An 18,935-nucleotide genomic window follows, 5' to 3' on the forward strand; every position below is an offset into this window, starting at 1 on the left:
ATGCAGCTGCGAGATGCACAGGAGCAACAAAGCACTCCACGATGCGGCGACATACGAAATCCACTGCCCAGCTACGCGTCGGCAACTAACAGAATGCCGACCCTGCCAGGATTCGAACCTGGAATCTTCTGATCCGTAGTCAGACGCGTTATCCGTTGCGCCACAGGGCCAATGGCAGCACTTCTTTCTACGAGACAAGTGCAATTCGCTAAGAAACGTGTTCTCCATGGCTGAGCAAGCTCCCAAGGAAGGTACCTTTCGTGCAGCTGCGTGGCCGCAGTGCGCCTGCAGAGCTTAGAGCTTGCCACGCATCTGCTCTCGCTGTTCGACAGGTAGCAGAAGGCAAGGCGCGCGTTTTCCCGCGTTTTCTCGACGACGAGAGCCGGTTGATGTGCATGTAAGCGTAGCATATGAAACAAGAATAGCACGAAGCATTGGTAGTCAGGTGCCAAAGTCGCAGTATGGCATCAGGTGGCGATCGTATGTTTCTGTGGCCACCACTGGTTTGCAGCAAAGTGAATACCGCTAACTGAGAGCGCTGTGTTGTAGCCCCAGTGGCGCAATTGGTTAGCGCACGGTACTTATAAGGCAGTAGCCGTGAGCAATGCCGGGGTTGTGAGTTCGAGCCTCACCTGGGGCATACTTTTATTTCATAGCAGCTGTCTCTGACAGCAACAGGAGGCTAGGTTTGAGATGTATCAGCTATTTGAGTAACATAATTGTGCATTCGAGACGCTAGCTGCGTCTTCCTCGGTAGTATAGTGGTTAGTATCCCCGCGTGTCACGCGGGAGACCGGGGTTCGATTCCCCGCCGGGGAGGCACATCCGATTTTTAATTGCTGCTCTATCACTCGCCGAACTTAGTGTAGGACGTTTGCGGCTACTAGCACCATATCTCTCGCACAAGGGCACCTGTCTACAGCGCATCCTCGGTAGTATAGTGGTTAGTATCCCCGCCTGTCACGCGGGAGACCGGCGTTCGATTCCCCGCCGGGGAGGTGCGATTTTTATCTCACAAACCTGTTCGAGTGTTGCCCGTATGGGGGTCGTAAGAGCATTAACTTTGCGATCGTGGAGTGTAGTTGGTGCGAAATCTTAAAAAATGCTACATCTTAGGAAGTGGTTCTCGCATTCTTCACACTTCAGAATTACGGGGTTTGCTGTTAACGCTGAGTCAAAGCACCCCAGCCCACGCTGTGGGCGTAATAATCGAGCTCGACGCAGTCCGCAAAATAAATAATTTTAGCAGAGCGTGGTTTCGATCCACGGACCTCTGGGTTATGGGCCCAGCACGCTTCCACTGCGCCACTCTGCTGGCTAGGCTTGCGCCCGCTCTTCGCCACGTGACGTGGGACACTTGGGAAGTGTTGTCTGCGTCGCTTTCACACGCCTGTATTTAATTGCGTATCATCTCCTACAGCTCTCAGCTTGACTTGTCTCGACTTTGCTCGACTGACGCTACGCTGACGCTTGCAGGCAGCGATATTTACCACGATCGACTCGACATGCAGCTGCGAGATGCACAGGAGCAACAAAGCACTCCACGATGCGGCGACATACGAAATCCACTGCCCAGCTACGCGTCGGCAACTAACAGAATGCCGACCCTGCCAGGATTCGAACCTGGAATCTTCTGATCCGTAGTCAGACGCGTTATCCGTTGCGCCACAGGGCCAATGGCAGCACTTCTTTCTACGAGACAAGTGCAATTCGCTAAGAAACGTGTTCTCCATGGCTGAGCAAGCTCCCAAGGAAGGTACCTTTCGTGCAGCTGCGTGGCCGCAGTGCGCCTGCAGAGCTTAGAGCTTGCCACGCATCTGCTCTCGCTGTTCGACAGGTAGCAGAAGGCAAGGCGCGCGTTTTCCCGCGTTTTCTCGACGACGAGAGCCGGTTGATGTGCATGTAAGCGTAGCATATGAAACAAGAATAGCACGAAGCATTGGTAGTCAGGTGCCAAAGTCGCAGTATGGCATCAGGTGGCGATCGTATGTTTCTGTGGCCACCACTGGTTTGCAGCAAAGTGAATACCGCTAACTGAGAGCGCTGTGTTGTAGCCCCAGTGGCGCAATTGGTTAGCGCACGGTACTTATAACGCAGTAGCCGTGAGCAATGCCGGGGTTGTGAGTTCGAGCCTCACCTGGGGCATACTTTTATTTCATAGCAGGTGTCTCTGACAGCAACAGGAGGCTAGGTTTGAGATGTATCAGCTATTTGAGTAACATAATTGTGCATTCGAGACGCTAGCTGCGTCTTCCTCGGTAGTATAGTGGTTAGTATCCCCGCGTGTCACGCGGGAGACCGGGGTTCGATTCCCCGCCGGGGAGGCACATCCGATTTTTAATTGCTGCTCTATCACTCGCCGAACTTAGTGTAGGACGTTTGCGGCTACTAGCACCATATCTCTCGCACAAGGGCACCTGTCTACAGCGCATCCTCGGTAGTATAGTGGTTAGTATCCCCGCCTGTCACGCGGGAGACCGGGGTTCGATTCCCCGCCGGGGAGGTGCGATTTTTATCTCACAAACCTGTTCGAGTGTTGCCCGTATGGGGGTCGTAAGAGCATTAACTTTGCGATCGTGGAGTGTAGTTGGTGCGAAATCTTAAAAAATGCTACATCTTAGGAAGTGGTTCTCGCATTCTTCACACTTCAGAATTACGGGGTTTGCTGTTAACGCTGAGTCAAAGCACCCCAGCCCACGCTGTGGGCGTAATAATCGAGCTCGACGCAGTCCGCAAAATAAATAATTTTAGCAGAGCATGGTTTCGATCCACGGACCTCTGGGTTATGGGCCCAGCACGCTTCCACTGCGCCACTCTGCTGGCTAGGCTTGCGCCCGCTCTTCGCCACGTGACGTGGGACACTTGGGAAGTGTTGTCTGCGTCGCTTTCACACGCCTGTATTTAATTGCGTATCATCTCCTACAGCTCTCAGCTTGACTTGTCTCGACTTTGCTCGACTGACGCTACGCTGACGCTTGCAGGCAGCGATATTTACCACGATCGACTCGACATGCAGCTGCGAGATGCACAGGAGCAACAAAGCACTCCACGATGCGGCGACATACGAAATCCACTGCCCAGCTACGCGTCGGCAACTAACAGAATGCCGACCCTGCCAGGATTCGAACCTGGAATCTTCTGATCCGTAGTCAGACGCGTTATCCGTTGCGCCACAGGGCCAATGGCAGCACTTCTTTCTACGAGACAAGTGCAATTCGCTAAGAAACGTGTTCTCCATGGCTGAGCAAGCTCCCAAGGAAGGTACCTTTCGTGCAGCTGCGTGGCCGCAGTGCGCCTGCAGAGCTTAGAGCTTGCCACGCATCTGCTCTCGCTGTTCGACAGGTAGCAGAAGGCAAGGCGCGCGTTTTCCCGCGTTTTCTCGACGACGAGAGCCGGTTGATGTGCATGTAAGCGTAGCATATGAAACAAGAATAGCACGAAGCATTGGTAGTCAGGTGCCAAAGTCGCAGTATGGCATCAGGTGGCGATCGTATGTTTCTGTGGCCACCACTGGTTTGCAGCAAAGTGAATACCGCTAACTGAGAGCACTGTGTTGTAGCCCCAGTGGCGCAATTGGTTAGCGCACGGTACTTATAAGGCAGTAGCCGTGAGCAATGCCGGGGTTGTGAGTTCGAGCCTCACCTGGGGCATACTTTTATTTCATAGCAGCTGTCTCTGACAGCAACAGGAGGCTAGGTTTGAGATGTATCAGCTATTTGAGTAACATAATTGTGCATTCGAGACGCTAGCTGCGTCTTCCTCGGTAGTATAGTGGTTAGTATCCCCGCCTGTCACGCGGGAGACCGGGGTTCGATTCCCCGCCGGGGAGGCACATCCGATTTTTAATTGCTGCTCTATCACTCGCCGAACTTAGTGTAGGACGTTTGCGGCTACTAGCACCATATCTCTCGCACAAGGGCACCTGTCTACAGCGCATCCTCGGTAGTATAGTGGTTAGTATCCCCGCCTGTCACGCGGGAGACCGGGGTTCGATTCCCCGCCGGGGAGGTGCGATTTTTATCTCACAAACCTGTTCGAGTGTTGCCCGTATGGGGGTCGTAAGAGCATTAACTTTGCGATCGTGGAGTGTAGTTGGTGCGAAATCTTAAAAAATGCTACATCTTAGGAAGTGGTTCTCGCATTCTTCACACTTCAGAATTACGGGGTTTGCTGTTAACGCTGAGTCAAAGCACCCCAGCCCACGCTGTGGGCGTAATAATCGAGCTCGACGCAGTCCGCAAAATAAATAATTTTAGCAGAGCGTGGTTTCGATCCACGGACCTCTGGGTTATGGGCCCAGCACGCTTCCACTGCGCCACTCTGCTGGCTAGGCTTGCGCCCGCTCTTCGCCACGTGACGTGGGACACTTGGGAAGTGTTGTCTGCGTCGCTTTCACACGCCTGTATTTAATTGCGTATCATCTCCTACAGCTCTCAGCTTGACTTGTCTCGACTTTGCTCGACTGACGCTACGCTGACGCTTGCAGGCAGCGATATTTACCACGATCGACTCGACATGCAGCTGCGAGATGCACAGGAGCAACAAAGCACTCCACGATGCGGCGACATACGAAATCCACTGCCCAGCTACGCGTCGGCAACTAACAGAATGCCGACCCTGCCAGGATTCGAACCTGGAATCTTCTGATCCGTAGTCAGACGCGTTATCCGTTGCGCCACAGGGCCAATGGCAGCACTTCTTTCTACGAGACAAGTGCAATTCGCTAAGAAACGTGTTCTCCATGGCTGAGCAAGCTCCCAAGGAAGGTACCTTTCGTGCAGCTGCGTGGCCGCAGTGCGCCTGCAGAGCTTAGAGCTTGCCACGCATCTGCTCTCGCTGTTCGACAGGTAGCAGAAGGCAAGGCGCGCGTTTTCCCGCGTTTTCTCGACGACGAGAGCCGGTTGATGTGCATGTAAGCGTAGCATATGAAACAAGAATAGCACGAAGCATTGGTAGTCAGGTGCCAAAGTCGCAGTATGGCATCAGGTGGCGATCGTATGTTTCTGTGGCCACCACTGGTTTGCAGCAAAGTGAATACCGCTAACTGAGAGCGCTGTGTTGTAGCCCCAGTGGCGCAATTGGTTAGCGCACGGTACTTATAAGGCAGTAGCCGTGAGCAATGCCGGGGTTGTGAGTTCGAGCCTCACCTGGGGCATACTTTTATTTCATAGCAGCTGTCTCTGACAGCAACAGGAGGCTAGGTTTGAGATGTATCAGCTATTTGAGTAACATAATTGTGCATTCGAGACGCTAGCTGCGTCTTCCTCGGTAGTATAGTGGTTAGTATCCCCGCGTGTCACGCGGGAGACCGGGGTTCGATTCCCCGCCGGGGAGGCACATCCGATTTTTAATTGCTGCTCTATCACTCGCCGAACTTAGTGTAGGACGTTTGCGGCTACTAGCACCATATCTCTCGCACAAGGGCACCTGTCTACAGCGCATCCTCGGTAGTATAGTGGTTAGTATCCCCGCCTGTCACGCGGGAGACCGGCGTTCGATTCCCCGCCGGGGAGGTGCGATTTTTATCTCACAAACCTGTTCGAGTGTTGCCCGTATGGGGGTCGTAAGAGCATTAACTTTGCGATCGTGGAGTGTAGTTGGTGCGAAATCTTAAAAAATGCTACATCTTAGGAAGTGGTTCTCGCATTCTTCACACTTCAGAATTACGGGGTTTGCTGTTAACGCTGAGTCAAAGCACCCCAGCCCACGCTGTGGGCGTAATAATCGAGCTCGACGCAGTCCGCAAAATAAATAATTTTAGCAGAGCATGGTTTCGATCCACGGACCTCTGGGTTATGGGCCCAGCACGCTTCCACTGCGCCACTCTGCTGGCTAGGCTTGCGCCCGCTCTTCGCCACGTGACGTGGGACACTTGGGAAGTGTTGTCTGCGTCGCTTTCACACGCCTGTATTTAATTGCGTATCATCTCCTACAGCTCTCAGCTTGACTTGTCTCGACTTTGCTCGACTGACGCTACGCTGACGCTTGCAGGCAGCGATATTTACCACGATCGACTCGACATGCAGCTGCGAGATGCACAGGAGCAACAAAGCACTCCACGATGCGGCGACATACGAAATCCACTGCCCAGCTACGCGTCGGCAACTAACAGAATGCCGACCCTGCCAGGATTCGAACCTGGAATCTTCTGATCCGTAGTCAGACGCGTTATCCGTTGCGCCACAGGGCCAATGGCAGCACTTCTTTCTACGAGACAAGTGCAATTCGCTAAGAAACGTGTTCTCCATGGCTGAGCAAGCTCCCAAGGAAGGTACCTTTCGTGCAGCTGCGTGGCCGCAGTGCGCCTGCAGAGCTTAGAGCTTGCCACGCATCTGCTCTCGCTGTTCGACAGGTAGCAGAAGGCAAGGCGCGCGTTTTCCCGCGTTTTCTCGACGACGAGAGCCGGTTGATGTGCATGTAAGCGTAGCATATGAAACAAGAATAGCACGAAGCATTGGTAGTCAGGTGCCAAAGTCGCAGTATGGCATCAGGTGGCGATCGTATGTTTCTGTGGCCACCACTGGTTTGCAGCAAAGTGAATACCGCTAACTGAGAGCGCTGTGTTGTAGCCCCAGTGGCGCAATTGGTTAGCGCACGGTACTTATAAGGCAGTAGCCGTGAGCAATGCCGGGGTTGTGAGTTCGAGCCTCACCTGGGGCATACTTTTATTTCATAGCAGCTGTCTCTGACAGCAACAGGAGGCTAGGTTTGAGATGTATCAGCTATTTGAGTAACATAATTGTGCATTCGAGACGCTAGCTGCGTCTTCCTCGGTAGTATAGTGGTTAGTATCCCCGCGTGTCACGCGGGAGACCGGGGTTCGATTCCCCGCCGGGGAGGCACATCCGATTTTTAATTGCTGCTCTATCACTCGCCGAACTTAGTGTAGGACGTTTGCGGCTACTAGCACCATATCTCTCGCACAAGGGCACCTGTCTACAGCGCATCCTCGGTAGTATAGTGGTTAGTATCCCCGCCTGTCACGCGGGAGACCGGCGTTCGATTCCCCGCCGGGGAGGTGCGATTTTTATCTCACAAACCTGTTCGAGTGTTGCCCGTATGGGGGTCGTAAGAGCATTAACTTTGCGATCGTGGAGTGTAGTTGGTGCGAAATCTTAAAAAATGCTACATCTTAGGAAGTGGTTCTCGCATTCTTCACACTTCAGAATTACGGGGTTTGCTGTTAACGCTGAGTCAAAGCACCCCAGCCCACGCTGTGGGCGTAATAATCGAGCTCGACGCAGTCCGCAAAATAAATAATTTTAGCAGAGCATGGTTTCGATCCACGGACCTCTGGGTTATGGGCCCAGCACGCTTCCACTGCGCCACTCTGCTGGCTAGGCTTGCGCCCGCTCTTCGCCACGTGACGTGGGACACTTGGGAAGTGTTGTCTGCGTCGCTTTCACACGCCTGTATTTAATTGCGTATCATCTCCTACAGCTCTCAGCTTGACTTGTCTCGACTTTGCTCGACTGACGCTACGCTGACGCTTGCAGGCAGCGATATTTACCACGATCGACTCGACATGCAGCTGCGAGATGCACAGGAGCAACAAAGCACTCCACGATGCGGCGACATACGAAATCCACTGCCCAGCTACGCGTCGGCAACTAACAGAATGCCGACCCTGCCAGGATTCGAACCTGGAATCTTCTGATCCGTAGTCAGACGCGTTATCCGTTGCGCCACAGGGCCAATGGCAGCACTTCTTTCTACGAGACAAGTGCAATTCGCTAAGAAACGTGTTCTCCATGGCTGAGCAAGCTCCCAAGGAAGGTACCTTTCGTGCAGCTGCGTGGCCGCAGTGCGCCTGCAGAGCTTAGAGCTTGCCACGCATCTGCTCTCGCTGTTCGACAGGTAGCAGAAGGCAAGGCGCGCGTTTTCCCGCGTTTTCTCGACGACGAGAGCCGGTTGATGTGCATGTAAGCGTAGCATATGAAACAAGAATAGCACGAAGCATTGGTAGTCAGGTGCCAAAGTCGCAGTATGGCATCAGGTGGCGATCGTATGTTTCTGTGGCCACCACTGGTTTGCAGCAAAGTGAATACCGCTAACTGAGAGCGCTGTGTTGTAGCCCCAGTGGCGCAATTGGTTAGCGCACGGTACTTATAAGGCAGTAGCCGTGAGCAATGCCGGGGTTGTGAGTTCGAGCCTCACCTGGGGCATACTTTTATTTCATAGCAGCTGTCTCTGACAGCAACAGGAGGCTAGGTTTGAGATGTATCAGCTATTTGAGTAACATAATTGTGCATTCGAGACGCTAGCTGCGTCTTCCTCGGTAGTATAGTGGTTAGTATCCCCGCCTGTCACGCGGGAGACCGGGGTTCGATTCCCCGCCGGGGAGGCACATCCGATTTTTAATTGCTGCTCTATCACTCGCCGAACTTAGTGTAGGACGTTTGCGGCTACTAGCACCATATCTCTCGCACAAGGGCACCTGTCTACAGCGCATCCTCGGTAGTATAGTGGTTAGTATCCCCGCCTGTCACGCGGGAGACCGGCGTTCGATTCCCCGCCGGGGAGGTGCGATTTTTATCTCACAAACCTGTTCGAGTGTTGCCCGTATGGGGGTCGTAAGAGCATTAACTTTGCGATCGTGGAGTGTAGTTGGTGCGAAATCTTAAAAAATGCTACATCTTAGGAAGTGGTTCTCGCATTCTTCACACTTCAGAATTACGGGGTTTGCTGTTAACGCTGAGTCAAAGCACCCCAGCCCACGCTGTGGGCGTAATAATCGAGCTCGACGCAGTCCGCAAAATAAATAATTTTAGCAGAGCATGGTTTCGATCCACGGACCTCTGGGTTATGGGCCCAGCACGCTTCCACTGCGCCACTCTGCTGGCTAGGCTTGCGCCCGCTCTTCGCCACGTGACGTGGGACACTTGGGAAGTGTTGTCTGCGTCGCTTTCACACGCCTGTATTTAATTGCGTATCATCTCCTACAGCTCTCAGCTTGACTTGTCTCGACTTTGCTCGACTGACGCTACGCTGACGCTTGCAGGCAGCGATATTTACCACGATCGACTCGACATGCAGCTGCGAGATGCACAGGAGCAACAAAGCACTCCACGATGCGGCGACATACGAAATCCACTGCCCAGCTACGCGTCGGCAACTAACAGAATGCCGACCCTGCCAGGATTCGAACCTGGAATCTTCTGATCCGTAGTCAGACGCGTTATCCGTTGCGCCACAGGGCCAATGGCAGCACTTCTTTCTACGAGACAAGTGCAATTCGCTAAGAAACGTGTTCTCCATGGCTGAGCAAGCTCCCAAGGAAGGTACCTTTCGTGCAGCTGCGTGGCCGCAGTGCGCCTGCAGAGCTTAGAGCTTGCCACGCATCTGCTCTCGCTGTTCGACAGGTAGCAGAAGGCAAGGCGCGCGTTTTCCCGCGTTTTCTCGACGACGAGAGCCGGTTGATGTGCATGTAAGCGTAGCATATGAAACAAGAATAGCACGAAGCATTGGTAGTCAGGTGCCAAAGTCGCAGTATGGCATCAGGTGGCGATCGTATGTTTCTGTGGCCACCACTGGTTTGCAGCAAAGTGAATACCGCTAACTGAGAGCGCTGTGTTGTAGCCCCAGTGGCGCAATTGGTTAGCGCACGGTACTTATAAGGCAGTAGCCGTGAGCAATGCCGGGGTTGTGAGTTCGAGCCTCACCTGGGGCATACTTTTATTTCATAGCAGCTGTCTCTGACAGCAACAGGAGGCTAGGTTTGAGATGTATCAGCTATTTGAGTAACATAATTGTGCATTCGAGACGCTAGCTGCGTCTTCCTCGGTAGTATAGTGGTTAGTATCCCCGCCTGTCACGCGGGAGACCGGGGTTCGATTCCCCGCCGGGGAGGCACATCCGATTTTTAATTGCTGCTCTATCACTCGCCGAACTTAGTGTAGGACGTTTGCGGCTACTAGCACCATATCTCTCGCACAAGGGCACCTGTCTACAGCGCATCCTCGGTAGTATAGTGGTTAGTATCCCCGCCTGTCACGCGGGAGACCGGCGTTCGATTCCCCGCCGGGGAGGTGCGATTTTTATCTCACAAACCTGTTCGAGTGTTGCCCGTATGGGGGTCGTAAGAGCATTAACTTTGCGATCGTGGAGTGTAGTTGGTGCGAAATCTTAAAAAATGCTACATCTTAGGAAGTGGTTCTCGCATTCTTCACACTTCAGAATTACGGGGTTTGCTGTTAACGCTGAGTCAAAGCACCCCAGCCCACGCTGTGGGCGTAATAATCGAGCTCGACGCAGTCCGCAAAATAAATAATTTTAGCAGAGCATGGTTTCGATCCACGGACCTCTGGGTTATGGGCCCAGCACGCTTCCACTGCGCCACTCTGCTGGCTAGGCTTGCGCCCGCTCTTCGCCACGTGACGTGGGACACTTGGGAAGTGTTGTCTGCGTCGCTTTCACACGCCTGTATTTAATTGCGTATCATCTCCTACAGCTCTCAGCTTGACTTGTCTCGACTTTGCTCGACTGACGCTACGCTGACGCTTGCAGGCAGCGATATTTACCACGATCGACTCGACATGCAGCTGCGAGATGCACAGGAGCAACAAAGCACTCCACGATGCGGCGACATACGAAATCCACTGCCCAGCTACGCGTCGGCAACTAACAGAATGCCGACCCTGCCAGGATTCGAACCTGGAATCTTCTGATCCGTAGTCAGACGCGTTATCCGTTGCGCCACAGGGCCAATGGCAGCACTTCTTTCTACGAGACAAGTGCAATTCGCTAAGAAACGTGTTCTCCATGGCTGAGCAAGCTCCCAAGGAAGGTACCTTTCGTGCAGCTGCGTGGCCGCAGTGCGCCTGCAGAGCTTAGAGCTTGCCACGCATCTGCTCTCGCTGTTCGACAGGTAGCAGAAGGCAAGGCGCGCGTTTTCCCGCGTTTTCTCGACGACGAGAGCCGGTTGATGTGCATGTAAGCGTAGCATATGAAACAAGAATAGCACGAAGCATTGGTAGTCAGGTGCCAAAGTCGCAGTATGGCATCAGGTGGCGATCGTATGTTTCTGTGGCCACCACTGGTTTGCAGCAAAGTGAATACCGCTAACTGAGAGCGCTGTGTTGTAGCCCCAGTGGCGCAATTGGTTAGCGCACGGTACTTATAAGGCAGTAGCCGTGAGCAATGCCGGGGTTGTGAGTTCGAGCCTCACCTGGGGCATACTTTTATTTCATAGCAGCTGTCTCTGACAGCAACAGGAGGCTAGGTTTGAGATGTATCAGCTATTTGAGTAACATAATTGTGCATTCGAGACGCTAGCTGCGTCTTCCTCGGTAGTATAGTGGTTAGTATCCCCGCGTGTCACGCGGGAGACCGGGGTTCGATTCCCCGCCGGGGAGGCACATCCGATTTTTAATTGCTGCTCTATCACTCGCCGAACTTAGTGTAGGACGTTTGCGGCTACTAGCACCATATCTCTCGCACAAGGGCACCTGTCTACAGCGCATCCTCGGTAGTATAGTGGTTAGTATCCCCGCCTGTCACGCGGGAGACCGGGGTTCGATTCCCCGCCGGGGAGGTGCGATTTTTATCTCACAAACCTGTTCGAGTGTTGCCCGTATGGGGGTCGTAAGAGCATTAACTTTGCGATCGTGGAGTGTAGTTGGTGCGAAATCTTAAAAAATGCTACATCTTAGGAAGTGGTTCTCGCATTCTTCACACTTCAGAATTACGGGGTTTGCTGTTAACGCTGAGTCAAAGCACCCCAGCCCACGCTGTGGGCGTAATAATCGAGCTCGACGCAGTCCGCAAAATAAATAATTTTAGCAGAGCATGGTTTCGATCCACGGACCTCTGGGTTATGGGCCCAGCACGCTTCCACTGCGCCACTCTGCTGGCTAGGCTTGCGCCCGCTCTTCGCCACGTGACGTGGGACACTTGGGAAGTGTTGTCTGCGTCGCTTTCACACGCCTGTATTTAATTGCGTATCATCTCCTACAGCTCTCAGCTTGACTTGTCTCGACTTTGCTCGACTGACGCTACGCTGACGCTTGCAGGCAGCGATATTTACCACGATCGACTCGACATGCAGCTGCGAGATGCACAGGAGCAACAAAGCACTCCACGATGCGGCGACATACGAAATCCACTGCCCAGCTACGCGTCGGCAACTAACAGAATGCCGACCCTGCCAGGATTCGAACCTGGAATCTTCTGATCCGTAGTCAGACGCGTTATCCGTTGCGCCACAGGGCCAATGGCAGCACTTCTTTCTACGAGACAAGTGCAATTCGCTAAGAAACGTGTTCTCCATGGCTGAGCAAGCTCCCAAGGAAGGTACCTTTCGTGCAGCTGCGTGGCCGCAGTGCGCCTGCAGAGCTTAGAGCTTGCCACGCATCTGCTCTCGCTGTTCGACAGGTAGCAGAAGGCAAGGCGCGCGTTTTCCCGCGTTTTCTCGACGACGAGAGCCGGTTGATGTGCATGTAAGCGTAGCATATGAAACAAGAATAGCACGAAGCATTGGTAGTCAGGTGCCAAAGTCGCAGTATGGCATCAGGTGGCGATCGTATGTTTCTGTGGCCACCACTGGTTTGCAGCAAAGTGAATACCGCTAACTGAGAGCGCTGTGTTGTAGCCCCAGTGGCGCAATTGGTTAGCGCACGGTACTTATAAGGCAGTAGCCGTGAGCAATGCCGGGGTTGTGAGTTCGAGCCTCACCTGGGGCATACTTTTATTTCATAGCAGCTGTCTCTGACAGCAACAGGAGGCTAGGTTTGAGATGTATCAGCTATTTGAGTAACATAATTGTGCATTCGAGACGCTAGCTGCGTCTTCCTCGGTAGTATAGTGGTTAGTATCCCCGCGTGTCACGCGGGAGACCGGGGTTCGATTCCCCGCCGGGGAGGCACATCCGATTTTTAATTGCTGCTCTATCACTCGCCGAACTTAGTGTAGGACGTTTGCGGCTACTAGCACCATATCTCTCGCACAAGGGCACCTGTCTACAGCGCATCCTCGGTAGTATAGTGGTTAGTATCCCCGCCTGTCACGCGGGAGACCGGCGTTCGATTCCCCGCCGGGGAGGTGCGATTTTTATCTCACAAACCTGTTCGAGTGTTGCCCGTCATGGGGGTCGTAAGAGCATTAACTTTGCGATCGTGGAGTGTAGTTGGTGCGAAATCTTAAAAAATGCTACATCTTAGGAAGTGGTTCTCGCATTCTTCACACTTCAGAATTACGGGGTTTGCTGTTAACGCTGAGTCAAAGCACCCCAGCCCACGCTGTAGGGCGTAATAATCGAGCTCGACGCAGTCCCGCAAAATAAATAATTTTAGCAGAGCATGGGTTTCGATCCACGGACCTCTGGGTTATGGGCCCAGCACGCTTCCACTGCGCCACTCTGCTGGCTAGGCTTGCGCCCGCTCTTCGCCACGTGACGTGGGACACTTGGGAAGTGTTGTCTGCGTCGCTTTCACACGCCTGTATTTAATTGCGTATCATCTCCTACAGCTCTCAGCTTGACTTGTCTCGAACTTTGCTCGACTGACGCTACGCTGACGCTTGCAGGCAGCGATATTTACCACGATCGACTCGACATGCAGCTGCGAGATGCACAGGAGCAACAAAGCACCTCCACGATGCGGCGACATACGAAATCCACTGCCCAGCTACGCGTCGGCAACTAACAGAATGCCGACCCTGCCAGGATTCGAACCTGGAATCTTCTGATCCGTAGGTCAGACGCGTTATCCGTTTGCGCCACAGGGCCAATGGCAGCACTTCTTTCTACGAGACAAGTGCAATTTCGCTAAGAAACGTGTTCTCCATGGCTGAGCAAGCTCCCAAGGAAGGGTACCTTTCGTGCAGCTGCGTGGCCGCAGTGCGCCTGCAGAGCTTAGAGCTTGCCACGCATCTGCTCTCGCTGTTCGACAGGTAGCAGAAGGCAAGGCGCGCGTTTTCCCGCGTTTTCTCGACGACGAGAGCCGGTTGATGTGCATGTAAGCGTAGCATATGAAACAAGAATAGCACGAAGCATTGGTAGTCAGGTGCCAAAAGTCGCAGTATGGCATCAGGTGGCGATCGTATGTTTCTGTGGCCACCACTGGTTTGCAGCAAAGTGAATACCGCTAACTGAGAGCGCTGTGTTGTAGCCCCAGTGGCGCAATTGGTTAGCGCACGGTACTTATAAGGCAGTAGCCGTGAGCAATGCCGGGGTTGTGAGTTCGAGCCTCACCTGGGGCATACTTTTATTTCATAGCAGCTGTCTCTGACAGCAACAGGAGGCTAGGTTTGAGATGTATCAGCTATTTGAGTAACATAATTGTGCATTCGAGACGCTAGCTGCGTCTTCCTCGGTAGTATAGTGGTTAGTATCCCCGCCGTGTCACGCGGGAGACCGGGGGTTCGATTCCCCGCCGGGGAGGCACATCCGATTTTTAATTGCTGCTCTATCACTCGCCGAACTTAGTGTAGGACGTTTGCGGCTACTAGCACCATATCTCTCGCACAAGGGCACCTGTCTACAGCGCATCCTCGGTAGTATAGTGGTTAGTATCCCCGCCTGTCACGCGGGAGACCGGGCGTTCGATTCCCCGCCGGGGAGGTGCGATTTTTTATCTCACAAACCTGTTCGAGTGTTGCCCGTATGGGAGGGTCGTAAGAGCATTAACTTTGCGATCGTGGAGTGTAGTTGGTGCGAAATCTTAAAAAATGCTACATCTTAGGAAGTGGTTCTCGCATTCTTCACACTTCAGAATTACGGGGTTTGCTGTTAACGGCTGAGTCAAGAGCACCCCAGCCCACGCTGTGGGCGTAATAATCCGAGCTCGACGCAGTCCGCAAAATAAATAATTTTAGCAGAGCATGGTTTCGATCCACGGACCTCTGGGTTATGGGCCCAGCACGCTTCCACTGCGCCACTCTGCTGGCTAGGCTTGCGCCCGCTCTTCGCCACGTGACGTGGGACACTTGGGAAGTGTTGTCTGCGTCGCTTTCACACGCCTGTATTTAATTGCGTATCATCTCCTACAGCTCTCAGCTTGACTTGTCTCGACTTTTGCTCGACTGACGCTACGCTGACGCTTGCAGGCAGCGATATTTACCACGATCGACTCGACATGCAGCTCGCGAGATGCACAGGAGCAACAAAGCACTCCACGATGCGGCGACATACGAAATCCACTGCCCAGCTACGCGTCGGCAACTAACAGAATGCCGACCCTGCCAGGATTCGAACCTGGAATCTTCTGATCCGTAGTCAGACGCGTTATCCGTTGCGCCACAGGGCCAATGGCAGCACTTCTTTCTACGAGACAAGTGCAATTCGCTAAGAAACGTGTTCTCCATGGCTGAGCAAGCTCCCAAGGAAGGTACCTTTCGTGCAGCTGCGTGGCCGCAGTGCGCCTGCAGAGCTTAGAGCTTGCCACGCATCTGCTCTCGCTGTTCGACAGGTAGCAGAAGGCAAGGCGCGCGTTTTCCCGCGTTTTTCTCGACGACGACGAGCCGGTTGATGTGCATGTAAGCGTAGCATATGAAACAAGAATAGCACGAAGCATTGGTAGTCAGGTGCCAAAGTCGCAGTATGGCATCAGGTGGCGATCGTATGTTTCTGTGGCCACCACTGGTTTGCAGCAAAGTGAATACCGCTAACTGAGAGCGCTGTGTTGTAGCCCCAGTGGCGCAATTGGTTAGCGCACGGTACTTATAAGGCAGTAGCCGTGAGCAATGCCGGGGTTGTGAGTTCGAGCCTCACCTGGGGCATACTTTTATTTCATAGCAGCTGTCTCTGACAGCAACAGGAGGCTAGGTTTGAGATGTATCAGCTATTTGAGTAACATAATTGTGCATTCGAGACGCTAGCTGCGTCTTCCTCGGTAGTATAGTGGTTAGTATCCCCCGCGTGTCACGCGGAGACCGGGGTTCGATTCCCCGCCGGGGAGGCACATCCGATTTTAATTTGCTGCTCTATCACTCGCCGAACTTAGTGTAGGACGTTTGCGGCTACTAGCACCATATCTCTCGCACAAGTGGCACCTGTCTACAGCGCATCCGTAATCCGTAGGTATTAGGTTTAATCCCCGCCCTGTCACGCGGGAGAGTCCGGGCGTTCGATTCCCCGCCGGGGAGGTGCGATTTTTATCTCACAAACCTGTTCGAGTGTTGCCCGTTATGGGGGGTCGTAAGAGCATAACTTTGCGATCGTGGAGTGTAGTTGGTGCGAAATCTTAAAAAATGCTACATCTTAGGAAGTGGTTTCTCGCATTCTTCACCACTTTCAGAATTACGGGGTTTGCTGTTAACGCTGAGTCAAAGCACCCCAGCCCACGCTGTGGGCGTAATAATTCGAGCTCGACGCAGTCCGCAAAATAAATAATTTTAGCAGAGCATGGGTTTCGATCCACGGACCTCTGGGTTATGGGCCCAGCACGCTTCACTCTGCGCCACTCTGCTGGCTAGGCTTGCGCCCGCTCTTCGCCACGTGACGTTGGGACACTTGGGAAGTGTTTGTCTGCGTCGCTTTCACACGCCTGTATTTAATTGCGTATCATCTCCTACAGCTCTCAGCTTGACTTGTCTCGACTTTGCTCGACTGACGCTACGCTGACGCTTGCAGGCAGCGATATTTACCACGATCGACTCGACATGCAGCTGCGAGATGCACAGGAGCAACAAAGCACTCCACGATAGCGGCGACATACGAAATCCACTGCCCAGCTACGCGTCGGGCAACTAACAAGATGCCGACCCTGCCAGGATTCGAACCTGAATCTTCTGATCCGTAGTCAGACGCGTTATCCGTTGCGCCACAGGGCCAATGGACAGCACTTCTTTCTACGAGACAAGTGCAATTCGCTAAGAAACGTGTTCTCCATGGCTGAGCAAGCTCCCAAGGAAGGTACCTTTCGTGCAGCTGGTAGGCCGCAGTGCGCCTGCAGAGCTTAGAGCTTGCCACGCATCTGCTCTCGCTGTTCGACAGGTAGCAGAAGGCAAGGCGCGCGTTTTCCCGCGTTTTCTCGACGAGACGAGAGCCGGTTGATGTGCTATGTAAGCGTAGCATATGAAACAAGAATAGCACGAAGCATTGTAGTCAGGTGCCAAAGTCGCAGTATGCCTCAGGTGGGCGATCGTATGTTTCTGTGGCCACCACTGGTTTGCAGCAAAGTGAATACCGCTAACTGAGAGCGCTGTGTTGTAGCCCCAGTGGCGCAATTGGTTAGCGCACGTACTTATAAGTGCAGTAGCCGTGAGCAATGCGGGGTTGTGAGTTCGAGCCTCACCTGGGGCATACTTTTATTATCCTTAGCAGCTGTCTCTGACAGCAACAGGAGGCCTAGGTTTGAGATGTATCAGCTATTTGAGTAACATAATTGTGCATTCGAGACGCTATGCTGCGTCTTCCTCGGTAGTATAGTGGTTAGTATCCCGCGTGTCACGCGGGCGAGACCGGGGGTTCGATTCCCCGCCGGGAGGCACATCGATTTTTTAATTGCTGCTCCTATCACTCGCCGAACTTAGTGTAGGACGTTTGCGGCTACTAGCACCATATCTCTCGCACAAGGGCACCTGTCTACAGCGCATCCTCGGTAGTATAGTGGTAGTATCCCCGCCTGTCACGTCGGGAGACCGGGAGTTCGATTCCCCGCCGGGGGAGGTGCGATTTTTATCTCACAAACCTGTTCGAGTGTTGCCCGTATGGGGTCGTAAGAGGCATTAACTTTGGCGATCGTGGGAGTGTTGTGGTGCGAAATCTTAAAAAATGCTACATCTTAGGAAGTTGTTTCTTTCGCATTCTTCACTACTTCAGAATTCGGGGTTTGCTGTTAACGCTGGAGTCAAAGCACCCACAGCCCACGCGTTGGGGCGTAATAATCGAGCTCGACGCAGTCCGCAAAATATAAATAATTTCAGCAGAGCATGGTTTTCGATCCACGGACCTCTGGGTTATGGGCCCAGCACGCTTCCACTGCGCCACTCTGCTGGCTAGGCTACTGCGCCCGCTCGTCGCCACGTGACAGTGGGGACACTTGGGAAGTGTTGTCTGCGTCGCTTTCACAGCACTGTATATTAATTGCGTATCATCTCCTACACGCTCACGTTGACTTGTCTCGACTTTGCTCGACTGACGCTACGCTGACCGCTTGCAGGCAGCGATATTACCACGATCGACTCGACATGCAGCTGCGAGATGCACAGCGAGCAACAAAGCTACTCCACGATGCGAGCGACATACGAAATCCACTGCCCAGCTACGCGTCGGCAACTAACAGAATGCCGAGACCCTGCCAGGATTCGAACCTGGAATCTTCTGATCCGTAGTCAGACGCGTTATCCGCTTGCGCCACAAGGGCCAATGGCAGCACTTCTTTCTACGAGACAAGTGCAATTCGCTAAGAAACGTGTTCTCCATGGCTGAGCAAGCTCCCAAGGAAGGTACCTTTCGTGCAGCTGCGTGGCCGCAGTGCGCCTTGCAGAGCTTAGAGCTTGCCAGCGCATCTGCTCTCGCTGTTCGACAGGTAGCAGAAGGCAAGGCGCGCGTTTTCCCCGCGTTTTCCTCGACGACGAGAGCCGGTTGATGGTGCATGTAAGCGTAGCTATATGAAACAGAATAGCACGAAGCATTGGTAGTCAGGTGCCAAAGTCGCAGTATGGCATCAGGTGGCGATCGTATGGTTTCCTGTGGCCACCCACTGGTTTGCAGCAAAGTGAATACCGCTAACTGAGAGAGCGCTGTGTTGTAGCCCCAGTGGGCGCAATTGGTTAGCGCACGTACTTATAAGGCAGTAGCCGTGAGCAATGCCGGGGTTGTGAGTTCGAGCCTCACCTGGGGCATACTTTTATTTCATAGCAGCTGTCTCTGACAGTCAACAGGAGGCTAGGTTTGAGATGTATCAGCTATTTGAGTAACATAATTGTGCATTCGAGACGCTAGCTGCGTCTTCCTCGGTAGTATAGTGGTTAGTATCCCCGCGTGTCACGCGGGA

At 53.3% G+C, this 18,935-nt stretch overlaps 54 non-coding genes across 54 annotated transcripts; 31 read left to right on the forward strand and 23 right to left on the reverse strand.

Annotated features, from left to right (window-relative positions):
• Positions 1-97: 97 nt before the first annotated feature.
• Positions 98-170, reverse strand: Trnar-acg (transfer RNA arginine (anticodon ACG)). The gene has a single exon. It is a non-coding gene; the product is annotated as a tRNA-Arg (tRNA).
• A 378-nt stretch (positions 171-548) lies between these two features.
• Trnai-uau (transfer RNA isoleucine (anticodon UAU)) lies at positions 549-640 on the forward strand. Its single transcript is given in 2 exon segments — positions 549-586; positions 605-640. It is a non-coding gene; the product is annotated as a tRNA-Ile (tRNA).
• A 107-nt stretch (positions 641-747) lies between these two features.
• Trnad-guc (transfer RNA aspartic acid (anticodon GUC)) lies at positions 748-819 on the forward strand. The gene has a single exon. It is a non-coding gene; the product is annotated as a tRNA-Asp (tRNA).
• Positions 820-926: 107 nt separating this feature from the next.
• Trnad-guc (transfer RNA aspartic acid (anticodon GUC)) lies at positions 927-998 on the forward strand. Its single transcript has one exon. It is a non-coding gene; the product is annotated as a tRNA-Asp (tRNA).
• A 245-nt stretch (positions 999-1,243) lies between these two features.
• Positions 1,244-1,315, reverse strand: Trnam-cau (transfer RNA methionine (anticodon CAU)). Its single transcript has one exon. It is a non-coding gene; the product is annotated as a tRNA-Met (tRNA).
• Positions 1,316-1,602: 287 nt separating this feature from the next.
• Positions 1,603-1,675, reverse strand: Trnar-acg (transfer RNA arginine (anticodon ACG)). The gene has a single exon. It is a non-coding gene; the product is annotated as a tRNA-Arg (tRNA).
• A 378-nt stretch (positions 1,676-2,053) lies between these two features.
• Trnai-uau (transfer RNA isoleucine (anticodon UAU)) lies at positions 2,054-2,145 on the forward strand. Its single transcript is given in 2 exon segments — positions 2,054-2,091; positions 2,110-2,145. It is a non-coding gene; the product is annotated as a tRNA-Ile (tRNA).
• A 107-nt stretch (positions 2,146-2,252) lies between these two features.
• On the forward strand, positions 2,253-2,324 carry Trnad-guc (transfer RNA aspartic acid (anticodon GUC)). The gene has a single exon. It is a non-coding gene; the product is annotated as a tRNA-Asp (tRNA).
• A 107-nt stretch (positions 2,325-2,431) lies between these two features.
• Trnad-guc (transfer RNA aspartic acid (anticodon GUC)) lies at positions 2,432-2,503 on the forward strand. Its single transcript has one exon. It is a non-coding gene; the product is annotated as a tRNA-Asp (tRNA).
• A 245-nt stretch (positions 2,504-2,748) lies between these two features.
• On the reverse strand, positions 2,749-2,820 carry Trnam-cau (transfer RNA methionine (anticodon CAU)). The gene has a single exon. It is a non-coding gene; the product is annotated as a tRNA-Met (tRNA).
• A 287-nt stretch (positions 2,821-3,107) lies between these two features.
• Trnar-acg (transfer RNA arginine (anticodon ACG)) lies at positions 3,108-3,180 on the reverse strand. The gene has a single exon. It is a non-coding gene; the product is annotated as a tRNA-Arg (tRNA).
• A 378-nt stretch (positions 3,181-3,558) lies between these two features.
• On the forward strand, positions 3,559-3,650 carry Trnai-uau (transfer RNA isoleucine (anticodon UAU)). The gene is given in 2 exon segments: positions 3,559-3,596; positions 3,615-3,650. It is a non-coding gene; the product is annotated as a tRNA-Ile (tRNA).
• Positions 3,651-3,757: 107 nt separating this feature from the next.
• On the forward strand, positions 3,758-3,829 carry Trnad-guc (transfer RNA aspartic acid (anticodon GUC)). Its single transcript has one exon. It is a non-coding gene; the product is annotated as a tRNA-Asp (tRNA).
• A 107-nt stretch (positions 3,830-3,936) lies between these two features.
• On the forward strand, positions 3,937-4,008 carry Trnad-guc (transfer RNA aspartic acid (anticodon GUC)). Its single transcript has one exon. It is a non-coding gene; the product is annotated as a tRNA-Asp (tRNA).
• A 245-nt stretch (positions 4,009-4,253) lies between these two features.
• Trnam-cau (transfer RNA methionine (anticodon CAU)) lies at positions 4,254-4,325 on the reverse strand. The gene has a single exon. It is a non-coding gene; the product is annotated as a tRNA-Met (tRNA).
• A 287-nt stretch (positions 4,326-4,612) lies between these two features.
• Positions 4,613-4,685, reverse strand: Trnar-acg (transfer RNA arginine (anticodon ACG)). Its single transcript has one exon. It is a non-coding gene; the product is annotated as a tRNA-Arg (tRNA).
• Positions 4,686-5,063: 378 nt separating this feature from the next.
• Positions 5,064-5,155, forward strand: Trnai-uau (transfer RNA isoleucine (anticodon UAU)). The gene is given in 2 exon segments: positions 5,064-5,101; positions 5,120-5,155. It is a non-coding gene; the product is annotated as a tRNA-Ile (tRNA).
• Positions 5,156-5,262: 107 nt separating this feature from the next.
• Trnad-guc (transfer RNA aspartic acid (anticodon GUC)) lies at positions 5,263-5,334 on the forward strand. Its single transcript has one exon. It is a non-coding gene; the product is annotated as a tRNA-Asp (tRNA).
• A 107-nt stretch (positions 5,335-5,441) lies between these two features.
• Trnad-guc (transfer RNA aspartic acid (anticodon GUC)) lies at positions 5,442-5,513 on the forward strand. The gene has a single exon. It is a non-coding gene; the product is annotated as a tRNA-Asp (tRNA).
• Positions 5,514-5,758: 245 nt separating this feature from the next.
• Trnam-cau (transfer RNA methionine (anticodon CAU)) lies at positions 5,759-5,830 on the reverse strand. Its single transcript has one exon. It is a non-coding gene; the product is annotated as a tRNA-Met (tRNA).
• A 287-nt stretch (positions 5,831-6,117) lies between these two features.
• On the reverse strand, positions 6,118-6,190 carry Trnar-acg (transfer RNA arginine (anticodon ACG)). Its single transcript has one exon. It is a non-coding gene; the product is annotated as a tRNA-Arg (tRNA).
• A 378-nt stretch (positions 6,191-6,568) lies between these two features.
• On the forward strand, positions 6,569-6,660 carry Trnai-uau (transfer RNA isoleucine (anticodon UAU)). Its single transcript is given in 2 exon segments — positions 6,569-6,606; positions 6,625-6,660. It is a non-coding gene; the product is annotated as a tRNA-Ile (tRNA).
• Positions 6,661-6,767: 107 nt separating this feature from the next.
• On the forward strand, positions 6,768-6,839 carry Trnad-guc (transfer RNA aspartic acid (anticodon GUC)). Its single transcript has one exon. It is a non-coding gene; the product is annotated as a tRNA-Asp (tRNA).
• Positions 6,840-6,946: 107 nt separating this feature from the next.
• Trnad-guc (transfer RNA aspartic acid (anticodon GUC)) lies at positions 6,947-7,018 on the forward strand. The gene has a single exon. It is a non-coding gene; the product is annotated as a tRNA-Asp (tRNA).
• Positions 7,019-7,263: 245 nt separating this feature from the next.
• Positions 7,264-7,335, reverse strand: Trnam-cau (transfer RNA methionine (anticodon CAU)). Its single transcript has one exon. It is a non-coding gene; the product is annotated as a tRNA-Met (tRNA).
• Positions 7,336-7,622: 287 nt separating this feature from the next.
• On the reverse strand, positions 7,623-7,695 carry Trnar-acg (transfer RNA arginine (anticodon ACG)). Its single transcript has one exon. It is a non-coding gene; the product is annotated as a tRNA-Arg (tRNA).
• Positions 7,696-8,073: 378 nt separating this feature from the next.
• Positions 8,074-8,165, forward strand: Trnai-uau (transfer RNA isoleucine (anticodon UAU)). The gene is given in 2 exon segments: positions 8,074-8,111; positions 8,130-8,165. It is a non-coding gene; the product is annotated as a tRNA-Ile (tRNA).
• A 107-nt stretch (positions 8,166-8,272) lies between these two features.
• Positions 8,273-8,344, forward strand: Trnad-guc (transfer RNA aspartic acid (anticodon GUC)). The gene has a single exon. It is a non-coding gene; the product is annotated as a tRNA-Asp (tRNA).
• Positions 8,345-8,451: 107 nt separating this feature from the next.
• Trnad-guc (transfer RNA aspartic acid (anticodon GUC)) lies at positions 8,452-8,523 on the forward strand. The gene has a single exon. It is a non-coding gene; the product is annotated as a tRNA-Asp (tRNA).
• Positions 8,524-8,768: 245 nt separating this feature from the next.
• Positions 8,769-8,840, reverse strand: Trnam-cau (transfer RNA methionine (anticodon CAU)). The gene has a single exon. It is a non-coding gene; the product is annotated as a tRNA-Met (tRNA).
• Positions 8,841-9,127: 287 nt separating this feature from the next.
• Positions 9,128-9,200, reverse strand: Trnar-acg (transfer RNA arginine (anticodon ACG)). The gene has a single exon. It is a non-coding gene; the product is annotated as a tRNA-Arg (tRNA).
• A 378-nt stretch (positions 9,201-9,578) lies between these two features.
• Positions 9,579-9,670, forward strand: Trnai-uau (transfer RNA isoleucine (anticodon UAU)). Its single transcript is given in 2 exon segments — positions 9,579-9,616; positions 9,635-9,670. It is a non-coding gene; the product is annotated as a tRNA-Ile (tRNA).
• A 107-nt stretch (positions 9,671-9,777) lies between these two features.
• Trnad-guc (transfer RNA aspartic acid (anticodon GUC)) lies at positions 9,778-9,849 on the forward strand. Its single transcript has one exon. It is a non-coding gene; the product is annotated as a tRNA-Asp (tRNA).
• Positions 9,850-9,956: 107 nt separating this feature from the next.
• On the forward strand, positions 9,957-10,028 carry Trnad-guc (transfer RNA aspartic acid (anticodon GUC)). Its single transcript has one exon. It is a non-coding gene; the product is annotated as a tRNA-Asp (tRNA).
• Positions 10,029-10,273: 245 nt separating this feature from the next.
• On the reverse strand, positions 10,274-10,345 carry Trnam-cau (transfer RNA methionine (anticodon CAU)). Its single transcript has one exon. It is a non-coding gene; the product is annotated as a tRNA-Met (tRNA).
• A 287-nt stretch (positions 10,346-10,632) lies between these two features.
• On the reverse strand, positions 10,633-10,705 carry Trnar-acg (transfer RNA arginine (anticodon ACG)). The gene has a single exon. It is a non-coding gene; the product is annotated as a tRNA-Arg (tRNA).
• A 378-nt stretch (positions 10,706-11,083) lies between these two features.
• Positions 11,084-11,175, forward strand: Trnai-uau (transfer RNA isoleucine (anticodon UAU)). The gene is given in 2 exon segments: positions 11,084-11,121; positions 11,140-11,175. It is a non-coding gene; the product is annotated as a tRNA-Ile (tRNA).
• A 107-nt stretch (positions 11,176-11,282) lies between these two features.
• Trnad-guc (transfer RNA aspartic acid (anticodon GUC)) lies at positions 11,283-11,354 on the forward strand. The gene has a single exon. It is a non-coding gene; the product is annotated as a tRNA-Asp (tRNA).
• A 107-nt stretch (positions 11,355-11,461) lies between these two features.
• On the forward strand, positions 11,462-11,533 carry Trnad-guc (transfer RNA aspartic acid (anticodon GUC)). The gene has a single exon. It is a non-coding gene; the product is annotated as a tRNA-Asp (tRNA).
• Positions 11,534-11,778: 245 nt separating this feature from the next.
• On the reverse strand, positions 11,779-11,850 carry Trnam-cau (transfer RNA methionine (anticodon CAU)). Its single transcript has one exon. It is a non-coding gene; the product is annotated as a tRNA-Met (tRNA).
• Positions 11,851-12,137: 287 nt separating this feature from the next.
• Trnar-acg (transfer RNA arginine (anticodon ACG)) lies at positions 12,138-12,210 on the reverse strand. Its single transcript has one exon. It is a non-coding gene; the product is annotated as a tRNA-Arg (tRNA).
• Positions 12,211-12,588: 378 nt separating this feature from the next.
• Positions 12,589-12,680, forward strand: Trnai-uau (transfer RNA isoleucine (anticodon UAU)). The gene is given in 2 exon segments: positions 12,589-12,626; positions 12,645-12,680. It is a non-coding gene; the product is annotated as a tRNA-Ile (tRNA).
• A 107-nt stretch (positions 12,681-12,787) lies between these two features.
• On the forward strand, positions 12,788-12,859 carry Trnad-guc (transfer RNA aspartic acid (anticodon GUC)). Its single transcript has one exon. It is a non-coding gene; the product is annotated as a tRNA-Asp (tRNA).
• A 107-nt stretch (positions 12,860-12,966) lies between these two features.
• On the forward strand, positions 12,967-13,038 carry Trnad-guc (transfer RNA aspartic acid (anticodon GUC)). Its single transcript has one exon. It is a non-coding gene; the product is annotated as a tRNA-Asp (tRNA).
• A 248-nt stretch (positions 13,039-13,286) lies between these two features.
• Trnam-cau (transfer RNA methionine (anticodon CAU)) lies at positions 13,287-13,359 on the reverse strand. The gene has a single exon. It is a non-coding gene; the product is annotated as a tRNA-Met (tRNA).
• A 289-nt stretch (positions 13,360-13,648) lies between these two features.
• Trnav-uac (transfer RNA valine (anticodon UAC)) lies at positions 13,649-13,723 on the reverse strand. Its single transcript has one exon. It is a non-coding gene; the product is annotated as a tRNA-Val (tRNA).
• A 381-nt stretch (positions 13,724-14,104) lies between these two features.
• Positions 14,105-14,196, forward strand: Trnai-uau (transfer RNA isoleucine (anticodon UAU)). The gene is given in 2 exon segments: positions 14,105-14,142; positions 14,161-14,196. It is a non-coding gene; the product is annotated as a tRNA-Ile (tRNA).
• Positions 14,197-14,484: 288 nt separating this feature from the next.
• On the forward strand, positions 14,485-14,557 carry Trnad-guc (transfer RNA aspartic acid (anticodon GUC)). The gene has a single exon. It is a non-coding gene; the product is annotated as a tRNA-Asp (tRNA).
• Positions 14,558-14,808: 251 nt separating this feature from the next.
• Positions 14,809-14,880, reverse strand: Trnam-cau (transfer RNA methionine (anticodon CAU)). The gene has a single exon. It is a non-coding gene; the product is annotated as a tRNA-Met (tRNA).
• A 289-nt stretch (positions 14,881-15,169) lies between these two features.
• Positions 15,170-15,242, reverse strand: Trnar-acg (transfer RNA arginine (anticodon ACG)). Its single transcript has one exon. It is a non-coding gene; the product is annotated as a tRNA-Arg (tRNA).
• Positions 15,243-15,622: 380 nt separating this feature from the next.
• Positions 15,623-15,714, forward strand: Trnai-uau (transfer RNA isoleucine (anticodon UAU)). Its single transcript is given in 2 exon segments — positions 15,623-15,660; positions 15,679-15,714. It is a non-coding gene; the product is annotated as a tRNA-Ile (tRNA).
• Positions 15,715-16,695: 981 nt separating this feature from the next.
• Positions 16,696-16,767, reverse strand: Trnar-acg (transfer RNA arginine (anticodon ACG)). Its single transcript has one exon. It is a non-coding gene; the product is annotated as a tRNA-Arg (tRNA).
• Positions 16,768-18,228: 1,461 nt separating this feature from the next.
• On the reverse strand, positions 18,229-18,303 carry Trnar-acg (transfer RNA arginine (anticodon ACG)). The gene has a single exon. It is a non-coding gene; the product is annotated as a tRNA-Arg (tRNA).
• Positions 18,304-18,691: 388 nt separating this feature from the next.
• Positions 18,692-18,783, forward strand: Trnai-uau (transfer RNA isoleucine (anticodon UAU)). The gene is given in 2 exon segments: positions 18,692-18,729; positions 18,748-18,783. It is a non-coding gene; the product is annotated as a tRNA-Ile (tRNA).
• Positions 18,784-18,935: the final 152 nt, after the last annotated feature.

This window comes from Schistocerca serialis, unplaced genomic scaffold, assembly GCF_023864345.2.
Source record: "Schistocerca serialis cubense isolate TAMUIC-IGC-003099 unplaced genomic scaffold, iqSchSeri2.2 HiC_scaffold_103, whole genome shotgun sequence".
NCBI classification, from domain to species: Eukaryota; Metazoa; Arthropoda; class Insecta; order Orthoptera; family Acrididae; genus Schistocerca; species Schistocerca serialis.